We start from the raw sequence: 22,895 nt of genomic DNA, 5'->3' as shown, positions 1-22,895 counted from the left end.
ACTAGCAGTTAATGATGTTAAAGAACAATTTAGATTCGGAGTAACAGTACAAGGTGAAAAGATAAAGATGCTGCGATTTGCTGATATAGTAATTCTAGCCGAGAGTAAAAAGGATTTAGAAGAAACAATGAACGGCATAGATGAAGTCCTACGCAAGAACTATCGCGTGAAAATAAACAAGAACAAAACAAAAGTAATGAAATGTAGTAGAAATAACAAAGATGGACCACTGAATGTGAAAATAGGAGGAGAAAAGATTATGGAGGTAGAAGAATTTTGTTATTTGGGAAGTAAAATTACTAAAGATGGACGAAGCAGGAGCGATATAAAATGCCGAATAGCACAAGCTAAACGAGCCTTCAGTAAGAAATATAATTTGTTTAAATCAAAAATTAATTTAAATGTCAGGAAAAGATTTTTGAAAGTGTATGTTTGGAGTGTCGCTTTATATGGAAGTGAAACTTGGACGATCGGAGTATCTGAGAAGAAAAGATTAGAAGCTATTGAAATGTGGTGCTATAGGAGAATGTTAAAAATCAGATGGGTGGATAAAATGACAAATGAAGAGGTATTGCGGCAAATAGATGAAGAAAGAAGCATTTGGAAAAATATAGTTAAAAGAAGAGACAGACTTATAGGCCACATACTAAGGCATCCTGGAATAGTCGCTTTAATATTGGAAGGACAGGTAGAAGGGAAAAATTGTGTAGGCAGGCCACGTTTGGAGTATGTAAAACAAATTGTTGGGGATGTAGGATGTAGAGGGTATACTGAAATGAAACGACTAGCACTAGATAGGGAATCTTGGAGAGCTGCATCAAACCAGTCAAATGACTGAAGACAAAAAAAAAAATTACATTTTCAGTGGACTTAAAATAGATCTTATTTACTTGCAACCGAGCTCGGTTTTTCGCTACAATAAATGAACAAGATGATGCGGACGCGGATTATGTTTTTAAATTCTCATAATACAATACACAACAAAATTAAGAAAAAATGGACTAAAATCACTTTTCCCCTGTAAATTTCAATTTTAAAAGTCTTTTAAGGCAAACAATATTTCCTTATTTAAAAAGACATTAACTGTCAACAATGATGCTTATCCAACCCAACGCTAGTTTATAAATTATTAATACAGTTAACACTTAAGACATAACATTGATAATTATTATTAAAAAGAATAAATAAATAAAAAGCTATGAAAAATTGTTGAAGTTTTTCTGTACGTAAGATCATCAAGAAAACTGCAATATGATATTATATTTAAAAATTTTTTTATTAACAAGAGATAAATATAAAAAAAATCAAAAAAATCTGATGTGGACATCACATGACTTCCTTGTATGTCTATTAAATTACATAAAATTTTATTTCATTATTAATTTTTGATATTTTTTATAGTTGTTTTTTTATATTGTCATTATTGAATTTATCTTAAATTTTTTTTTACAATCAGAGGTTAATAATTATTAATGAATCAATATAATTAAATAAAATAATACGATTCTAAATTATAATTTTCAACTAATATTAAATAATCAGATCTTTCACCAAATTTGATGTGATATCATATGACTTCCTTGTACGCCTATTAAATTACATATACAAATTTTATTTAAAAGTACATAAAATTTTATTTCACTAATAACTTCTGATTTATGTATATATATATATATCTTTTTTTGTTATTATTGAATATTACTTATTGTAACATTTTTTTACAATCACGGGTTAATAAATTATTATTAAATTAATATATTTAAATTAAAAAAAGAAAAGTTAAAAATAAACCAAAGCAGATGAAGTTTGATTCGAACTGATTTGCCTTCCCTTTAAGATCCAAATATTTAATTAATTAAAATTTTAATTTTAATTTCAATTTCAATTACAATCAAAAGGGAGGTGCACAACTAGGTGTTACAATAGTACTAAATATATAATTTCAACATCCTATGGTTAATCGTTTTTGAGTTATGCGAGATACATACGTACATACACGTAAGTACAGAGGTCACACCGAAACTAGTCAAAATGGATATTTCCGTTGAAATATGGAAACCGAAATGTTTCGCGATCACAATACTTCCATTACTTCATAAACGGAAGTAAAAACACTACTACCGAAAGAAAAAACATTGCTGTATAGAATAACTAAAGAACGTGCGGGTGACAATTTTGTATATGGTATAATTTTTTCAAATATTTTACGTTTATTTTTTATTTTTTTGTCTTCAGTCATTTGACTGGTTTGATGCAGCTCTCCAAGATTCCCTATCTAGTGCTAGTCATTTCATTTCAGTATACCCTCTACATCCTACATCCCTAACAATTTGTTTTACATATTCCAAACGTGGCCTGCCTACACAATTTTTCCCTTCTACCTGTCCTTCCAATATTAAAGCGACTATTCCAGGATGCCTTAGTATGTGGCCTATAAGTCTGTCTCTTCTTTTAACTGTATTTTTCCAAATGCTTCTTTCTTCATCTATTTGCCGCAATATCTCTTCATTTGTCACTTTATCCACCCATCTGATTTTTAACATTCTCCTATAATTATTTACGTTTATTTAAACATATATATATAGACTTTGACACTCCCGGAAATATAAGGATTCCAAAGCGAGATCATACATCTATATCGGTTCAGCCGTTGAGCTGCTACGGTGGAAGAAACATACACTATAAAGAGATTACAATCTTTTCCGGGTAATCGCGTAAAAATAAAATATTTATCTCTTAAATCTGATAAACGTTAAACGTTCTACTTTGTTAACACGTTGTTATTTTTTTAAAAAAGTTAATTATTTAAATATTAAATGTGATGGAAAAATAACCTACAAAAGTTTTACGTTAAAATTCCGTAACCGTAATTGTTTTAAGTAATTAGATATAAATCACAAGTCAGTCCTGGTAATAAACAACTACTTTCAAAAATATTAAGTAATGCAAAAGAAATGCAAGAAGACTATAATGAAAAATCATACTACATCATTTAAAGGTCCAACTAGTTATAGTATATTATATATTCGTCGAATATTAATATTATCAAAATTTTTCTGATTTATAGCTTCTATATTTTAATGTATTACTAAAAATATTATTACCTACTTTTATTAATAACATTATGCAGTGTTATTTAAAAATACGATATTAAATTTTTTTTTTTCATTTCATAACTAAAAGTGTTTCATTTATTATAATCTGTCAAGAAGACAAAGGTGTTAAGGCTAAAATTAAACATCTCTTTTAGGTAGATTTCATAAGAAAGCTATCTACCTATTGTAATGGATTCCATGATTCGACTTCCAGAAAATGTCGACATATCTTCGCGTTTCACATCCCCCAAACCCCAAAACCATTAAGTTTATATATACATTTATATAAAGAGTGTTTCTAAAATGGTGGGCTGGCTATTTTTTTTCGGATTCTACTTGTAAAACTAAACCAAAAATATCGTTAGGAAGAATGGCAATTTCTCCTTCGTTCTCCCCCTGTCTACCATTTTGTGATTTTTTATAAAATAATTTACATTTTAAGTTCGAATAGACGAATCACAGTAATATCTGATAAGCGTCTTGGTGATAAAGTTTTAAAATTAGCAAAAAATCACGACACTTGAATACCTTTACAAATTACAAAATGGCGGCCATGTTTATTTTTCAATCCGTTACATCTCCATAAATATAAGTTTTATCAAAATTTTTCTTTCACTAAAATATTATGCCTTTTATTTTGAACAAAATGGTATTTTTTTTTTTAAATCGGTTAACAAATAGCCGAGTTATGGCAGAAAATTGATGTTATAATTTTGTGTCTGTTTTCATGTCCTCCACTTTACGTTCAATTCGGTGAAATATTAATTGGTTTTATTTATTGTTAATTCTGGTATTATAAATTAGTATCAAATTAAGTAATAATTTTCTCACAATAGTAGAACTAATAATTATGACAGAAAATTACAACATAAATTTTCTCTCACAATTCGACTATTTGTTAACCGATTTAAAAACGTAAACTGTCATTTTGTTCAAAATAAAAGGCTTAATATTTTAGCAAGTAATATAAATTTTGATAAAACTAATATTTATGGAGATATAACGGATTCAAAAATAGACATGGCAGCCAATTTGTAATTTGTGAAGGTATTTAAACCGTAAATTTCACTAATTTTAAAACTTTATTACCAAGACGCTTATTAGATATTACTGTTATTCGTCTATTCGAACTTAAAATGTAAATTATTTTATAAAAATCACAAAATGGTAGACAGGGGGAGAACGAAGGAGAAATTGCCTTTCTTCCTAACGATATTTTTGGTTTAGTTTTACAAGTAGAATCCGAAAAAGTATAGCCAGCCCATCATTTAAGAAACACTCTATATATTTATATTTCACTTGATTATGGACACGATAACTGCCGTAATTTTGCACCAATCACTTTCAAATTGATACATCAAATATAATGACCCAAAATCTCGATCGAGTTTGTTAATGAGAAAAATCGGACCATGAGGGTGGAAATTGGGGGGGGGGGGGGGCTTCTTCGATAAAATAAAATATCGCTATAAATTTTTTATTAATTAAACTATCGAATTCGTTTAAAGTTCGTACTATGCTTTGGATAAAGTCTTAAAACGTATCTAAGTAAAGTTTTTTGATACCACCAACCATTGGCCCGGGAGGTGGTAAAACTGAGGTTTAGGAGAAAAAGGTAGTTAGACCTATAAACATTACCTAAAACTTTTTGCTAAAAGAATTTTTGATATTACCAACCCTAACGGCAAGAGATAACAAAAAAATAAAAAAATAAAAAAATAAACAAAATATACCTATAACTTTCTTATTAAGTAAGATATCGAATTCGTTTAACTTTTCTACTATTCTTTGGATAAGACCTAAAACTTATCTAATAAAATTTTTTGATATCACCAACCATTGGCCCAGGGGGATGGAAAAAATTGGGTTTTGAAGACAAAAAAATCATACCTCACTTAATAGGCACGTATCGAATCGGTAAAGTAGCCGTTAGTCCTCTAAACATTACCTAAAACTTTTGGCTGAAACAATTTTTGATATGATCAACCCTTACGGCAAGGGATGGCCAAAATGTTGCTGGAATTATGAGGCTTATCGTAGCTACATGTGAAATTTTTTTCGCATGCAGCCATTGTCGTATTGAGTAAATTTGAAGTTTTTCTTATCTTTAAGGTGGAAATCTTTTTTATCCCCTACTTAGCACCGGTGAAATCTACGTCATGCTGAAAGGAATTTTTTCTTTCTTTTTGTTTTATTTCAAATTTTTATTTACAGTCACATCTTTGTTGAAATCTTAAGTAAATTATATTAAATATAACCACATTAAAAAGGGATGCCCATTATCAAAAATGTTATATACTAGTACTATATAGAACTTATGATGGTAGAACGTAGAACATACGCAAGTCAGTTTTGAAGTACTGTATTAACAGACGTATAGCAGAAAACAATAACAAGAATCACAAAAAGGCAGATTGATAAAACAATTAGAAAGAAAAATAAACCAAAAACGAAAAAAAAAATGAATGTGAAAACGGAAACTATGAAAATGAGAATGAAGGCTTGATTAATTATGCACAAAACTCAACGGGTGTAATTAAACTATTGAGTTACTAAGGTCCAAAATTTGTAGCTGCTTAATTCTTCTAACATCCTCACCGTTGTCCAGGAGGTTTACGGCCAAGTAGTTACTATAGTGATATAGCTGAAGTTTATACTTCAAACCTATTTTGTTGTATGTAACTTTATTATCAATGTAACAAAAATGTTTATTTAGATTTCATTTACCATTTTTAAAATAGTGGGATTTATATTTTTATAAAATTTTATTTATTAAAAATTTAACATTAAATAAATTTCAAAAAATTAGTTTTTTAACATTTATAAATTTTATATGAAATAAATTGACTTCTATAAAATTGTGAGAAAAATTATTTTTCCCGAGTTCCCTTCAATATTGTATTTTAAAGATTTCATTTCGTGAAAAATTATGAACCTTATAATTATTATTCACTGTTTTCTCTGTTCACGCTTAAAACTTTGTTTGAAATACTTCTTCGCTAACATCTTACACATATTTAAAAAAAACTTAACTCTAATTTTGAGCAATTAAATTTGTTTTATAATCTGATCGCTAAATCATTCAACTATTGCATCCGAAATCAAAAATAAACTTTACATTACACTATGAGGTATATTTTTAGATATAAGTCAAGCTTTTAAACGCATTAGGTATGGACTCCTGATTAATTAAAACAATTTCTTGTTTTGAAATTCTTTCTCTTTTCTGGACACTTAAGTTAATCAATTAAAAATTAATCACTGCTCAATTTTACCCATTATAGTCGGCCACACACTGATCTGTCTTATGACCAATATAACATGCCAACATCGTGGTATACATTGACGTTCTCTGATGACATGATATTTCATTACAGAAATACTTTTGTATTTAGAGCAACCTTTGGAAAAATAACATAATAAGAATTCAAAATCGTTTGAAAAAAAAAATCCGTTAGGATCTATACAAGTAATTTTGTCTTTTTACACGATTGCCCAAAAAAGAGTGTAATGTTTTTAGGATGTATATATGTATGTTAGTTTGTTCCACTGTAGTAGCTCAATGGGCAAACCGATTTAGATGTATGATCCCGGGTTGGATTCCTTACGTTACAGGAAGTGTCGTAGGCTACATAAATATGTATATATGTATGTTTAATTGTAAGTAAAAGACCACAAAAAAATCATATATACGATTCTAAATGGAAAATCGATAGTATTTCAGTATCGATTTTTTTTTCTTTCGAAAATAGTTGTGTTTTATGATCTGCTACGAAATTGAATGAATGAATTACGGTAATAAAATTTATTAATTTATTTTCTATTAATTATTATTTCCGTCATTATTTATTGTTTATATACATTTAAGAAAAAAAAATTACGTTTTTTTGACGGGCAGTATGTTCGATCATGTAAGCATGTTCTTTCTTATTGCTTTTATTTGTTTTTTTTTTTAACTTCCGGGACCACCGTTAGGTATTGCTTCAAAGGATGAGATGAATGATTTGTAGCGTGTGTGAAAATGCCATTCCTGATCGGGATTCGAATCTCTTATTTGTTGGTGTTTCTTCAACTTATTTATTGTTTATAAACATTTAAGAAAAAAAAAATCATATGATTATATGACGGGCAGTATTTAGATCATGTAAGCATATTATTTATTGCTAAGTTTTAACTAATAATCTCCTTATTTTATTAATAAAATTAAATAAATAAAATTAATATTTTACACAACAGCGCATAAAGGAATGTAATGTTTTTGGGGTGTATATATGTGTGTTTGTTCAGCACTCAAGACCGAACCGATTTAAATGAATGACTCCGGGTTGGAATCCTTACGTTTCCGGGAGTGTTATAGGCTATATAAATATGTATACATATTATATATACGTATGTATATTTATAAAAATATATGTAGTAGTGGAGATTTGCCGGTTGAAGCACAAACTACAATGAACAATGAACTGTGAGCCTCGGTCACTGTGTTAGCTGGGTTTGAACTGAATGATTCAAATCAATCGAATGAATAAAATTACTAAAATAATACAACAAAATTTACGTTAAATAAAATAAAATAGTATTAAATGATTTCAAAAAATGTCTTTTTAATAATAATGGGCTTCTCGTGAGGACTGGGCTAGTGAGAAGTGACGCGATGCATCCACCAATCATCACTATTAACTGAAAACAAACGGGGTACCCTTGGGCGCTCTTTTGGGAGGTGCAGTGAGGTTCTCTTATAATATCTCTGCAAACAAAATCTGATTTTCAAAATTCTAACGGGTTATTTACTAGTTAATACAAAATCACGATGAAACCGAACCAGAACAAAAGAGCAATGCTTTTTCAGCAGTCGTGCTTTTTAATTTTTAATATTTATCTCTTGTTAACAATAGTATAAAGCAGAAAAAATTTAATTAATTGTCTGGTGCAAAAAAAAAATTGAATACGGTCGCTTTTACGTAAGTTTTTTGAGATTATTTTTTGGTTTGGTCTTTCGTAATTTTTTAAAATCAAAATTATTATTTGTATTTTGAAAAAGTGGAATTTTAAAACCTTATCTGTTATTACAATAAGAGGTTAAGTAATAAATAACAGTGAGATAACGTACGTGTAATTTAACCGAAATATAGAAATAAAAGGCAAAAACAATCATAAGAAAAAAAAAACATGTAAGAATTAACATTTCAAAAATATCCAACGATAAAAGTACCACAAATCTCATACGAGTACGTCATTCGAGGCTTGATCAATCATCATCATTAAATAGTAACAAAAGGTTCTCCTGGGGTGCTGTTTTAATTAATCCTGACAATTTTTAAACTAGCTGTGAGATTTTGTGTTTAAAGCAGCAAAATATTTACAGTAAAATAGCCTTGGGATATGACACTAGAAATTGGGATGCTTCTAGAAATTCCAAATTACTGAGGATCTATCTAAAATATGATGAACTGTGGATATACCTTGAGTATGCAATATTTTTCCATTCTTTACTAAAATAAGAATCTTAAACCGTCTTTTTTATTTAAGATTACACCGTAAATTAGAAACATAAAAAAACTCACTCGCTAAACAAGCGCAATGTAGTTAGAATGAGAATTCTACATAGAGATTTAAAAGGTTTTAGAATAGAGATTTGCTAAAATAATTCATTAATTTATTTTAAAAAAATAGCAGATAAAATTTAAAAAAATTCTTAAATAAATAATAAACCATGAAACTATTTTCAACTTTTATTTTTATTGTTAAATCTTGTTATCAAATTTTTGGGGGATGTAGAACATTGAATGGAAAATTTATTCATTTTTTTTTAATAAATAAATAATTTACATACAACTCTTGCCATTTTTGCAAATTAAAATAATGAACATAAAATATTAAAAGTCAGAATCATCAGAAGTTATCAAGGTGTTGTTTTACATTATAATAAATGAAATATTGAAAGAAAGTAGAATGAAATTTTTTTATTTACGTTGCTAACCGATTTTTGGATCTCTTAATTAAACCATTTTCTATAACGGATAGGTCACATGTTATCAGGAAATGAAATTTATATAAAATTTTAATTTTAATCATTAAAATCTGATCAAGAATAAGAACGCTTAAATATAATTTTCTTTTTCCTTCCTTGTAGGAAAAATTTTTGACCACGAAAAATTTTGGTTTTTAAATTTCAACGGAAATATCCATTCTGACTATCTTTGAATTCATTTTCACAAGTTTCGGCGTGACGTCTATACGTATGAGTCTCGCACAACTAAAAACTATTAGCCGTAGGATATTGAAATTTTGGATTTAGGACTGTTGTAACGTCTAGTTGTGCACCTCCCCTTTTGATTGCAATAGACTGGACTAAAAGTATTCAAAAAAGCCAAAATCCTAAAAAAATTGGACTTTTTCTTAACTGCAGTAATAAACTCTAATTGAGAGATTTTCAACGGTATATCATAAGTTGTACTTATTTTCATTGGTTTTAGAGTTATAGCCAATTAATATTTTAATTAATGAAATATTTGGTTCTGACAAGGGGAATATACATCGGTTCGAAACTCACTTCATCTCCTTTTTTTATTTTTATTTTTTTTAATTTAAATATATTGATTTATTAATAATTATTAACCTCTGATTGTAAAAAAAGTTTTACAACAAATAATAATTCAATAATAACAATAAAAAAAAAATATATGAAAAAATATCAGAAATTATTATGAAATAAAATTTGTATATGTAATTTAATAGACGTACAAGGAAGTAACGTGTAGTCTACAAAAATTTTTTTAATTATGAGATTTAAATAAAAACTTTAAACCTAGGTTGGATTCTTACAGCCACAAAAGGAATTTCTTGAAAGAAAGTTTTGAGGGTTGTAGAAAAACAAAGGTGAAAAACCTTTCTTACTTAATTAATAAATGATGTACAATTGTTTGCCATTTCTTTAAAATATTCCGTTCATTAGCTATTTTATTTTAATTTATCTTTTATTACAATTTTTATTATTCAAAATTAAAAATAATTTGTTTTTTAATTAATTTTAGTTTAATAATAACTGCGGCCTTTGTGTATATCCTGAATAAAAAAACAAAAAAATGAGCAAAGTAATAAAGATATATTTTTTAAACTACCTGATCGTAATAATAAATAATTTATTTTTTTTTTTAAATTAAGAACAAATTTATTAGATGTAATTAGATTTTGTGTAATGTAATATCATTAAAAAAAGAAGATTACATAAAGAAACGTGAAAGATTTGGTGTTGGCATTAGATAAAAAAAAGAGGTACTGGACACTGAGCGAGAGAGTAAAAGTTTTGATAAAGAAGAAGAATATATAAAAATATACACTCTAATACAGCTAATCCTTAAAAAAAAAATACAGATTAAAACCAGATTTGATTTCTTTAAAATTTTTTTTAAACTCTAATAAAAATGAAATAATAAAAAAAAATAACTATACAAGTAAATACATTCAGTTCGTGCAGTATTTGTTCGTTGACGTGTAACGTTAAGTGCAAGGTACCCGGTTCAGTTCCCACCTTAAACTAGCCCGGCGGGAGTCGTTTCTATTGGTTAATCCTGTCACGCAATCCTTTAATTCTTAAAAGCGGTTGGTCGAAGGCGTGGCTTAAAACACAACTCATTGCTTTTTCCAGTACACCTACACTAATACTTTAAACAGATACCATACCGAGTTTGAACGTCCAGCCTTCTATTCAACTATTCCACTTACCACAACATTCTACTTGTTTATCTTGTTTAGTCTCAGCGCATTTAAACGTGAATATCATCCGTAGTCTATGCTAGCGAGAAGCTGCCGGCGGCTATTCTCTTTTATAACCGGTTAACAACGATCTCTAACGGCGATTTAATGTAACATAGAAAATTTTAATTCAAGTGTGTATAAAATTTTCATATCACCAGATAATAGTAATACGATATAAATTTTAAGCTTTTGAAAAATATTCAATATTTTAATTATTCGTTTTTTTACTCCTCTATTAAAAGAATACAAAGATTAATCGTATCAGTGCAAATGTAGGTCTACAAAATTTTAAGATCAGATAAATTTACTTAATCTAAGAAATAGGTAATTTTTTTATGTATTTAAAAAACGGCTTAACCCTAATTCAAAATCGATTTGTATGATTATGTTTTGAAAATTTTCAAAACTGAATCTCTCAAAGAATTTCTAAGATTTTAATTTTACATATATTTTTGTAATGAAAAAAATTATTCTGCTTTATTTTTCTTAATTATAAATTTAAAAAAAATCTTCAAAAATTATTAACTATATCAACTGTATCAGTAATTAAAGTAATAAATAAAAAATGGTCAACAGTTTCCAAAAAAATAGACATAATTTAATTATTAAAAAGTTACCGTTAGATACAAAAAAAATTAACGAAAGGAAAAGTAAATAAAAAAATATTGAAAACGAACACCTAAGAATATTTATTATATTAAACAATTATTCTCCATTTTTTATAGTTTACTATGAACCCCATTTCTGTATTTCTAATATTCAGATTCTCAGTTTATCACAATACTCTATAATGTGTCTTTTCTTTCTTTCAATTTTCCGGAATTCAAAATTATAAAATTTTTTCTAAATAAAATATCTTTATACTTTTCTTTATAAAATGCCATATCAAAGGTATGCTTATTTCAGCCGATGCTTATCTTTAGTTCGGTCTACGTCAATCTCTCCTTCTACGATGATTACATTCAAAAGCTTTTACTGGTAAACTTTCTGATTACATTTTATTAAAACGGTCACAACGATTAACTCTATAATTCCTAATTGTAACGAAAAAACGGCGTCATATTGAGTTCTCCTCTAATATCTTTGTTATGTTTCATATCTACTCTGAAGTAATCTACAATTGCTGTTAGATATCTGATTTCCGCAGCTTGAATCATAGATTCTTACTTTTTCAAATCACCTACGTTTCACTTCTATTGATTGACAGTCAATGGATTGACTGTCACTGGATTTCACATGGATTGACAGTCAATTTTTAAAAATATTTTATTTTCCCTTCAAGCCTTATTTTTAAGACTGATATGCATTGTTCCACAGAAAGTTCTAAATTTATTTAATTTATCTAAAAATTCGTTATTCTTATAAAATGAAAGGTCACATCGTAAATACTTAAAGTGAGAGTACTACTTAAGAATAGGCTTTTATATAAATAGGTTTTTATATTTTTGAAATATTTAATTCTTTCTGGTTTTTCTCTCTTTCAATGAACCAGTTCAGTTTAACTTTTTGCTGTTGTAATATCAAAAATATTTTTAATTTATATTTTATTATTCGTTTGGAAAATGTGTTCTTAAAAACAAAATCTTTGTTGTTTAATACTTCGTAATTTTTTTTTAATGAATTTTATTATTACATTTTCCCTAGGAGTTTTCTTTCTCTTTTCATAACATTTTGGAATTTTCTAGCTTTATATAAACATTTACCTGCGTGTAAGAATTTCGGTTTTATCCCTGAGTTACAATGCCTTAATTTTATGTTAATTTATAAATATGTAATATATTTTTAAAAAATATTTTTCTTTTGTTTTAAATATGCAATATTAATTTGTTAGCATCTTCCATTTTATTTAATTATTTATCTTTAATTTTTGTCTTCAGTCACTTGACTGGTTTGATGCAGCTCTCCAAGATTCCCTATCTAGCGCTAGTCGTTTCATTTCAGTATACCCTCTACATCCTACATCCCTAACAATTTGTTTTACATATTCCAAACGTGGCCCGCCTACACAATTTTTCCCTTCTACCTGTCCTTCCAATATTAAAGCGACTATTCCAGGATGTGGCCTATAAGTCTGTCTCTTCTTTTAACTAAATTTTTCCAAATGCTTCTTTCTTCACCTATTTGCCGCAATACCTCTTCATTTGTCACTTTATCCACCCATCTGATTTTTAACATTCTCCTATAGCACCGCATTTCAAAAGCTCTTTTTCTTTTCAGATACTCCGATCGTCCAAGTTTAACTTCCATATAAATTGACACTCCAAACATACACTTTCAAAAATCTTTTCCTGACATTTAAATTAATTTTTGATGTAAACAAATTATATTTCTTACTGAAGGCTCGTTTAGCTTGTGCTATTCGGCATTTTATATCGCTCCTGCTTCATCCATCTTTAGTAATTCTACTTCCCAAATAACAAAATTCTTCTACCTCCGTAATCTTTTCTCCTTCTATTTTCACATTCAGCGGTCCATCTTTGTTATTTCTACTACATTTCATTACTTTTGTTTTGTTCTTGTTTATTTTCATGCGATAGTTCTTGCGTAGGACTTCATCTATGCCGTTCATTGTTTCTTCTAAATCCTTTTTACTCTCCTTTTTACTCTCCTATTACTATATCATCAGCAAATCGTAGCATCTTTATCTTTTCACCTTGTACTGTTACTCCGAATCTAAATTGTTCTTTAACATCATTAACTGCTAGTTCCATGTTATCTTTAATGTTTGGATGAATTATTTTTTCGAGATATTGAAAACGGTTTACTTTTTTAATTTATGTTTGTATTTTCAAATCTGTTTTGTAAGAGAAAAATGCATTTTTTCAAATAATATTTGAAATTCTGTTTTCTATGCATTTTCTTTAAATATATTGATTTTAGAATTTTGCTATGAATTTTATATTTTAATCTTTTGATTTCTACATATATATTATTTAATGTTTAATAATATTGATGATGCTATAAAAATTAAGATCTATATGTAATTTTAGATTTTTATTTTTTGAAAACGGTTTTAGAGTACTTTTATTATTTCACAAAATTTAATATTTTATTTTCTATTTAAAATACATGTTCATGTACTTCAAAAGAATTTTGTGAAAGCTTAAAAATATTTTTTTTGAAAATTGAAATAATTTTCATAAAAGTAGGACATTAAATAAAAAATTATTTTCTAGCACATTATGTTATCGGCAGGTATTTTAGAAATATTGTTAAAATGAAAATAAAAAATATATATAAAACAAAAATATTCCATAAATAAAAAAAAGAATTTTAAAGATAAAACAAAAGCCAATTTACGATAAAGTCAAATAATTTTTAAATAAATTTTATAAATATATATTTATGGAAATAAAAATTAATTACTTTTATTATGAAAGAAAAATAACAATAGATAAAAACTGTTTTTTTCTAGTGGAATTTAAAAAAAAATTATTAAAAAAAAACATGTATTTCAATTGTAAGAGGTGGGGGTTGATTCTTTGAAAAACCTTTTCTAGCTTATTTATATATGAACTGTAGATAAACAAATTTGCTTTAATAAAGTTTTCTCTAAAGTGCCTCTGAAGGAAATAAAGATTATTTTTTCGTGATATCCCCGCAAGCCCTTAACAAATTTTGAAAATTAATACTCTATACATAGAAATAATTGAACCAAATTTGAAGAAAAACGGTTCGATCAATCTTGAAATATAAGGATAAAAGCAATGCGACACATAGGTATATACATAATACCTTGTCTAGATATCTTGTACATAGATATCTTGCCTAGATGGGCTAAATGGTCTATAAAACATAAAGATTTGAAAAAAAATCTGGTACGACATTTTTTATACGATATACGATCACTAAACTTTCCACTTTAATATAACTAGTTTTTATATTCGCAGGGAAAGTAAAAATTGATGTATTATTATAATGAAATTAAAATTAAATCGAAAACAATTATAAATTAATGCAATATTGATTTATTTCGACCTTCAACTTTCCTAAAAGGGAAATTATGTCAGGCGTCAAACAAGTCAGAAAATACTTTAATAATCAAATATTAAGACACAATAAACTTTTTTTTTTTTAAAAATTAAACAGAATTTATCTAACAATTGTCTTAAAAATAAACTGTCCTCTTAGAAAAATAAGCTCGCAAATATTTTGTAAATTAAAATCAATTACCTGATTTTTCATTATTATTAGTTTTCTTTACGGTCAGATTAATGAATGATCAAAAAATTAGCAACGATTTTTTCCAAGAAAGATTCAAATCATTCTCCAAAAATAAATCAAAATTGTAAATAATACCTTTATTTATAGTCGCATCAACAATTATAATCATAGCGACTTAAATGTAACTACATGATCATAAATAATAAACACGAAAAACAAGAAACAATAAACACAAACTAAGCAAAACCGCTAAATTACTTTCTTCATCCGAACATCAGAGAGAAACCGACAGTCTTTTTACGTATTCCTTTTGGTTTAGTAAACACTTCACACCTGAATCCAGGTCTAATTTTTATCTAATAGTTCCGAAAATTGGGCAATCTATGAGCAAGTGGTGTTCGGACCATTTTTCACAGTTATGCTGAAGAAAGCCAAATAGATGGGCGTCTACTAAGTACAATCCTCAGCCGAGTTAGGATGAAACGTTTGAAAAGTTAGGGAGAAAGGATGAAAAGTTAGATAAAAGGTTTCTCGAACACGTTCTCCCGGATGCTATGTAATGCCGTGGGAGAACTTAGCAGCAGAACTTATTCCACTGAGAACGTAGTTTAATACGGACTGTTTTCATGAAGTCGTTGTCACATGTTATTTCTACTCGGAGGCCATATATTGCCGTTTTCTTGGCAGCCTCATCAGTCCATTCGTTCTCGAGAATGCTGCAATAACCAGGGACACATATTAATACCACAGCCTTATTTATTCTTGAGAGGGTATCATAAATTATTTGGACCATGGATTCAGATTGTCTGCACCTCTAGCTCTCAATTGAATTCATACAGTCGGTAATTACCAGGAAGTTTTCGTCATTACGAATCTCGATAACTCTCAAAGCGAAGAAAAATTGCATAGGACTCGCAAAAGAACGCAGAGGAATAGGCACTAAGCTTATACATTATCTCGGTGTCAGGGAGTATAATTGAACAGCCAATGACGGCCGAGACAGAGCCGTCTGTATAGATATGAGTGTATCCATTGTATTTCTTACTTGGCCATCCCCCTAAATTGGTCTCTAGCAGACTGATAACTTAGGTCTCGCTTGCGCCTTCCAGATGGTATTCGATCTTTAAAAATGCGCGCAACCAATACATTTTAAATTATGTCGAAAGAAAACATTAAGATATTTTTATATAGTTAGACCACTAAAAGTTCACTAATTAAAATATTTATCTTCTGATTAATTATATTTAACTAAATTTCATATAAATAGAAAGTGATTATTACATAAACAACTAAAATTATATGATTTAAATTTTCTATTGTCGATTTTTCAATTTGACCATCGGAAATACAGAATGACCTTCATTAATAAATTAATTCCTGATCATGACGTAAACACAAAGTGTATTTTAGAGATATAGCACATTGTTTACAACGCATTCATAAAAATTCATTTGCAATTAGTACAGCAAAGTTATCAGCAAACTGAAACAATTGAAAGGTATTTTACAAATTTCCATTATCCCGGATATAATATCAAAACAATAAAGTCTTAATAAAGCATAAAATAATTTTATTTATTTTAATATAATTATTTTAATCTTTTTACTGCAGTTACTAAAAATGTATTATTAACTAGCAGACCCGGCAATGCTTCACTATTGCTAGATTTAAGTATATATAGATTAAATGAACACAATTGAAAGTTTTATAAAACATTAACAAAAAGAACATTACGGAACTTCACAAAATTTAACCTTTCCGTTTTATTGTTTCTCCCTTTTCCCCTTTTAATTTCCCCCCTTTCATCATTTTCCTTTTAATATTTCCCCATTTTCTTTAATTTTCCTTCCCAATTTTTCTTTTCCTTATTAGCCTTTCCCCTTCCTTTTTCATTTTCCCCATTTTCCCTTTCCCTTTTACCTTTGTCGATTTTTCCCATTTCCGATTTTTTCTTGTCTTCCTTTTCCCCCGCGCGTAAATAGGTCCAGCAGTTTTTTACTCTATAGCGGACACACATATCGGAAAAATTGAAATGGATCTTAAAATATTTAGTGTAGCATGTGTTGCTTTTATAGCCAACAGATAGCGCTGTTTTTTTTTGTTTTTTTAAAATATGTTTTTACTTGTCGCAGGTGTGACATCTTAGATATATAAAAATAGTAGGTATATAAAAACACGCGCGTATTCGAATGCAACGTTGTGTCAAAATTTTAAAGCAATCGGTGAAGAACTTTCGGAGATTAAGATTTTGAACCAACGAACATTCTCACATTTTTACTTATATAAATTTTTTTCACAGGAAGTCATATTATTTTTTTGAACACCGGTCAATGCAGTCCTCATTGAGTAGTTAATCTGTGGCTAGTTTTTAAGCCAATGCTCATAATTCTTTGACTGTGGCGTTTCCATCTTTCTTCCTCTTCCGACCACTTTAGGTTAGCGCATTCTTTTTTTCTCGTTCTAGAACCCTTTAAATTTTTAAATCTTTCCCTAAGCACTTTTCTATCTTTTAAATCTGTCACGTTTATGTTTGCTACCTTTAGATCCTCTTTAACTTCCTTCAATCATTTATCGTTCGTCTTGTCAGCATTACACTTGTGAAAACTTTCTTTCGTAAGCCTATTTGGATCTATTATTTTCTCATGTCCGTAGAATGCCATTCTTCACTTACGTAATTCTAACTCCCGGTAAATTTCCTAATTTTTCCTTAATTTCTAACCGTTGTTAGTTTTTCTGGGTCTTAGAAATTTCCTTAGTAGCCGTCTTTCAGAAAGTTCAGTTTATCTACATCCCCTTGGTTCAGAACTATGCATTCTTCCGCGTATAAAATTCATGGTCAGTTTACCGTTGCGTAGTGCCTGATCTGTCCGTTCTTTTTTTCGTTTCTTATGGTACACATTTTTCGTTAGACCATAGGATTTTACAATCTTATTGATTCTGACGAAGTTTACTTCCTTGCCCACTCCATTTGGTTGCTCAATTAAGTACTTTAAGTACTTAACCTTAACCTTAGGTACTTAAAATAGTTTGTCTTCTTAAGTCTTCTGATCGCTGTTCGTTGACACAACGTTGCATTCGAATACTCGAGTGTTTTTATATACCTACTATGTATATACCTAAGATGTCACAACTGTGACAGATAAAAATATGATTTTTTTAAAAAACAACGCTATCTGTTGGACGTAAAAGCAACACACGCTGTACTAAATATTTTACGATTCTATTTCAATGTTTCCGATATGTGTGTCCGCTATAGACTGAAAAACTACTGGACCGATTTACGCGCGTGGAAAAAGGGAAAAATCTAAAAAAGTTAAAAGGGAAAAAGGTAAAAAGGGAAGAAGGAAAAAATGGAAAAAAGAAAAAAGGGAAAATGGATAAAATTTTTCCCTTAATATTTGTCATATAGTCTATTTTTTCTTTAAAAATCTGTAAGCTTCCCTCTTTCGCCAATGCATGTAGAACATTTAGTTGTTTTTCCGTTTCTATATCTTCTGCCAAGAGGGTGAGATCATCTGCTAATGATCATTATTAATATTGAATGTAATTAATTAAAGATTACTTAAATTCGAAATTATTCTTAAAAAATATTTTAAATAACAGTAAACTGGTAAAAAACTAATTTTTTTTTAACTCTATTGCCGGCCTTCGTGGCGCGAGTGGTAGCGGTCCGGGCCTTTCATCCGCAGGTCCCGTGTTCGAATCCTGGTCAGGCAAGGCATTTTCACACACGCTACAAATCATTCATCTCATGATCTAAAGCAATACCTAACGGTGATCCAGAGTTTAAACAAAAAACTCTATTGATATGCAAATGAAAATTAATTAATTTTCTTGAACAGAGCAATTCTCGATTATTACACGCTATTAATTCTCGTACCAGTCAGTCGTTAAAAAACCTTATGACAGGTCGTAGAATATAACTTTAGGACTACAAGAAATTATTTCACTATGATTGTTATGAATAGTTTAATTAAAAATATTTAAACGATAATAATTAACCCACAGTTGAATTTTTTTTTAATCCAGTTATGTTTTGAAAATATATAATTCTATTTCTTTGTAATAATTGTGTAAAGCAAGATTATTATAAATGAAATACATAATTTTTTGTTAAAAAAAAATTAAACATTTTATATATAGATAAAATTATTTAAATTCAGGAAATTTCGTTAAAATTATATCTGAAATTTCTTAGCTTTACTATTTGTACTTAAGGCAGAATGGAGTATTCTTTAGCTGATTTAAGACCCCTCTTGTTAATCTCCTTCTTAAGAAAGATTTGGCACTAAATTAACAAAATAAAATTATAGGTCAATTTCATTATTTTCCGTGTTTTATAAAGTATTTGAAAAAAAATTCTGAAAAATCCACTTATATTTCTTGAAAAACGTAATGTATTAACAAACTTTCAGTAAGATATTAGGAAAAAATTGTCTGTAAATAGTTTTAGAAAAAGATGTTTGTCTGGCAAACATATCCAAATTTTTGGAAAATATTTTCAATATTTTTTTGTCGATTTCAGTAAATCATTTAGTACAATATTTTTTACTGATAAAAACACTTTGGTAGCAAAGATATTAGAGAAGCTGTTTACAATTTGTAAAACAATCATACTTTACCAATGTAAACAATTAATTCAAATTTTATCTTTTGATAAATGTATCTTTTCAAAAGATGTAAGTTTTAGGTTCATATTTAAAAATGTAGAAAGTGGAGTGTCTCAAGAAATATTCTCGGTCTCCTGCTTTTTTATAATTAAATAATTTTCCTCAAAATCTTGAGGTTTTCATCATAACCTTTTTCGTTTTTTTTTTTGTCTTCAGTCATTTGACTGGTTTGATGCAGCTCTCCAAGATTCCCTATCTAATGCTAGTCGTTTCATTTTGGAATATATAAAACAAATTGTTAGGGATGTAGGATATCGAGGGTATACTTGTGGCCTGCCTACACAATTTTTTCCTTCTACCTGTCAATCCAATATTAAAGCGACTATTCCAGGATGCCTTAGTATGTGGCCTATAAGTCTGTCTCTTCTTTTAACTATATTTTTCCAAATGCTTCTTTCTTCATCTATTTGTCGCAATACCTCTTCATTTGTCACTTTATCCACCCATCTGATTTTTAACATTCTCCTATAGCGCCGCATTTCAAAAGCTTCTAATCTTTGCTTCTCAGATACTCCGATCGTCCAAGTTTCACTTCCATATAAAGCGACGCTCCAAACATATACTTTCAAAAAACTTTTCCTGACATTTAAATTAATTTTTGATGTAAACAAATTATATTTCTTACTGAAGGCTCGTTTCGCTTGTGCTATTCGGCATTTTATATCGCTCCTGCTTCGTCCATCTTTAGTAATTCTACTTTCCAAATAACAAAATTCTTCTACCTCCATAATCTTTTCTCCTCCTATTTTCACATTCAGTGGTCCATCTTTGTTATTTCTAACACATTTCATTACTTTTGTTTTCTTCTTGTTTATTTTCATGCGATAGTTCTTGCGTAGGACTTCATCTATGCCGTTCATTGTTTCTTCTAAATCCTTTTTACTCTCGGCTAGAATTACTATATCATCAGCAAATCGTAGCGTCTTTATCTTTTCACCTTGTACTGTTACACCGAATCTAAATTGTTCTTTAACATCATTAACTGCTAGTTCCATGTAAAGATTAAAAAGTAATGGAGATAGGGAACATCCTTGTCGGACTCCCTTTCTTATTACGGCTTCTTTCTTATGTTCTTCGATTATTACTGTTGCTGTTTGGTTCCTGTACATGTTAGCAATTGTTCTTCTATCTCTGTATTTGAACCCTAATTTTTTTTAAAATGCTGAACATTTTATTCCAGTCTACGCTATCGAAGTCTATAAACGCTAGGTCTATAAACGCCAAGTATGTTGGTTTATTTTTCTTTAATCTTCCTTCTGCTATTAATCTGAGGCCTAAAATTGCTTCCCTTGTCCCTATACTTTTCCTGAAACCAAATTTGTCTTCTCCTAACACTTCTTCCAATCTCCTCTCAATTCTTATGTATAGAATTCTAGTTAATATACCTTTTTCGTAGTCAATACATTTTACTTATTTATATCTGCAAATAAATTATTTAAAAGGCATTTATATTTTACCACAGCATCTCTGATCGGCTGGATAGAATTCCCATTAATGATAACGACAGTATTTCTGTTGCTCGTAAAGCGAAATTTCTGAGTATTTTATTAGGTGACAAACTCTCGTAGTATGATCACATTGATTTCGTTTATAACAGAATCGAGATGTGTATTTTCCTGTGATGCGCTTTGATAAAACGCTAATGTATCATTTTTAAATATTTATTATGCTTCCTTATATTCCTTTATAAAGTATAATGTCATTTCTTGGAGCTTTCTGAAAAGGTCAGAACGAGTTTTTAAGATACAAAAATTTGTTGTCAGATCATTAACTAGCACCCATAAGTATTTATCGTACCTACTAATAATTAGAAATTAAACATTTTAACTTGTGTAGTATTTGCTAAAAATATTGGTCACTTGTTACTCGTTATTAAAAACGAACAATATCCATCTGTATTGAACTAGATAACGTACTGTATGTGTATTCCCGTTTAACTAAAAAAAAATACGAGAGGGCCTTACTAAATTTCCGTTGCCATTTTTAATAAATTGCCAAACAATTTGAAAAATCTTAGCACCAATTTATTTCAAATATAATTAATTAAAAGATTTTCTTTTACGGTAAAACAATATTACTCTTTTGACAAATTTTTAAGTAATACTAATTAAAAAATCTGATGTGGACACCACATGACTTACTTGTAGGCCTATTAAATTACATATACACATTTTTTGGTGCACTTCATTTAAACTTATTTCATTTGAAAGTGAGATATGATCCTCCAATTCTTTAATAAAGTGGACAGTTAGTTACAAAATTGGTAAAATATTAGTTTTTTATTAATATCTATAGAATTATTAATTCTACAATCTTACACGAAATATTAAGGATAGAGTAAAAGTCTCTTTATTACTCGTATTACTAAATTAGTATTATTCATATCTTCGTGAGTTAAAGATTAAAAAAAGTTTCAGATTTTTGGTGTGTCGTTTGAATAAAAGTTAGTAATATAATTAAACTATTCTTTTAGTGAACTCCTGTATACTGGTTACAAATGTTAATTTCGACCTTACGGTGTAAAATATTCAGTTTTTAATATTGGACTATTTGGTGAATCATCAAAAATAAGAAAGAAACAATCATACAGGAAAAAGAAAGATAACATGAAGAAATATATCTCAAAATAACGACCAGAAGATGAATATGAAGGAGAAGAAAATGTTAAGAACAAGGGAAGTATAAAAAAAATTAAGAGAATATGATTAATATAAAAAGGAAGAAAATGTTAAAACCAAAAAAATAAAAAATAAAAAGATTAAGAGACGATGATATATATAAAGAGGAAGAAAAATTTACGACAAAGGAAAGAAGAAAAATATTAGGAGAGGATGATGAATATAACGAGAGAGAAAATTTGAAAACTAGAGAACGTGCACATAAATTAAGATCAGTAGAATAATACCAAACCAAAGAGCGATTAAATGATCGGCAACAAAAAAAAAAATAAATGAAATGATGATCAACGCCGACTTAGAGAGAATGTTGTCCGGCAGTATCTGAGGAGTAATGAACTTTTGTTTGTCTTCAGTCATTTGACTGGTTTGATGCAGCTCTCCAAGATTCTCTATCTAGTACCAGTCGTTTAATTTCGGTATAACCCCTACATTCTACATTCCTAACAATTTGTTTTACATATTCCAAACGTTGCCTGCCTGCACAATTTTTCCCATCTACATGTCCCTCCAATATCAAAGTCCAGGAAGCC

The sequence above is a fragment of the Lycorma delicatula genome, chromosome 12 (assembly GCF_047948215.1).
Source record: "Lycorma delicatula isolate Av1 chromosome 12, ASM4794821v1, whole genome shotgun sequence".
Lineage (NCBI taxonomy): Eukaryota > Metazoa > Arthropoda > Insecta > Hemiptera > Fulgoridae > Lycorma > Lycorma delicatula.
Note: the sequence above shows the minus strand (reverse complement) of the source record.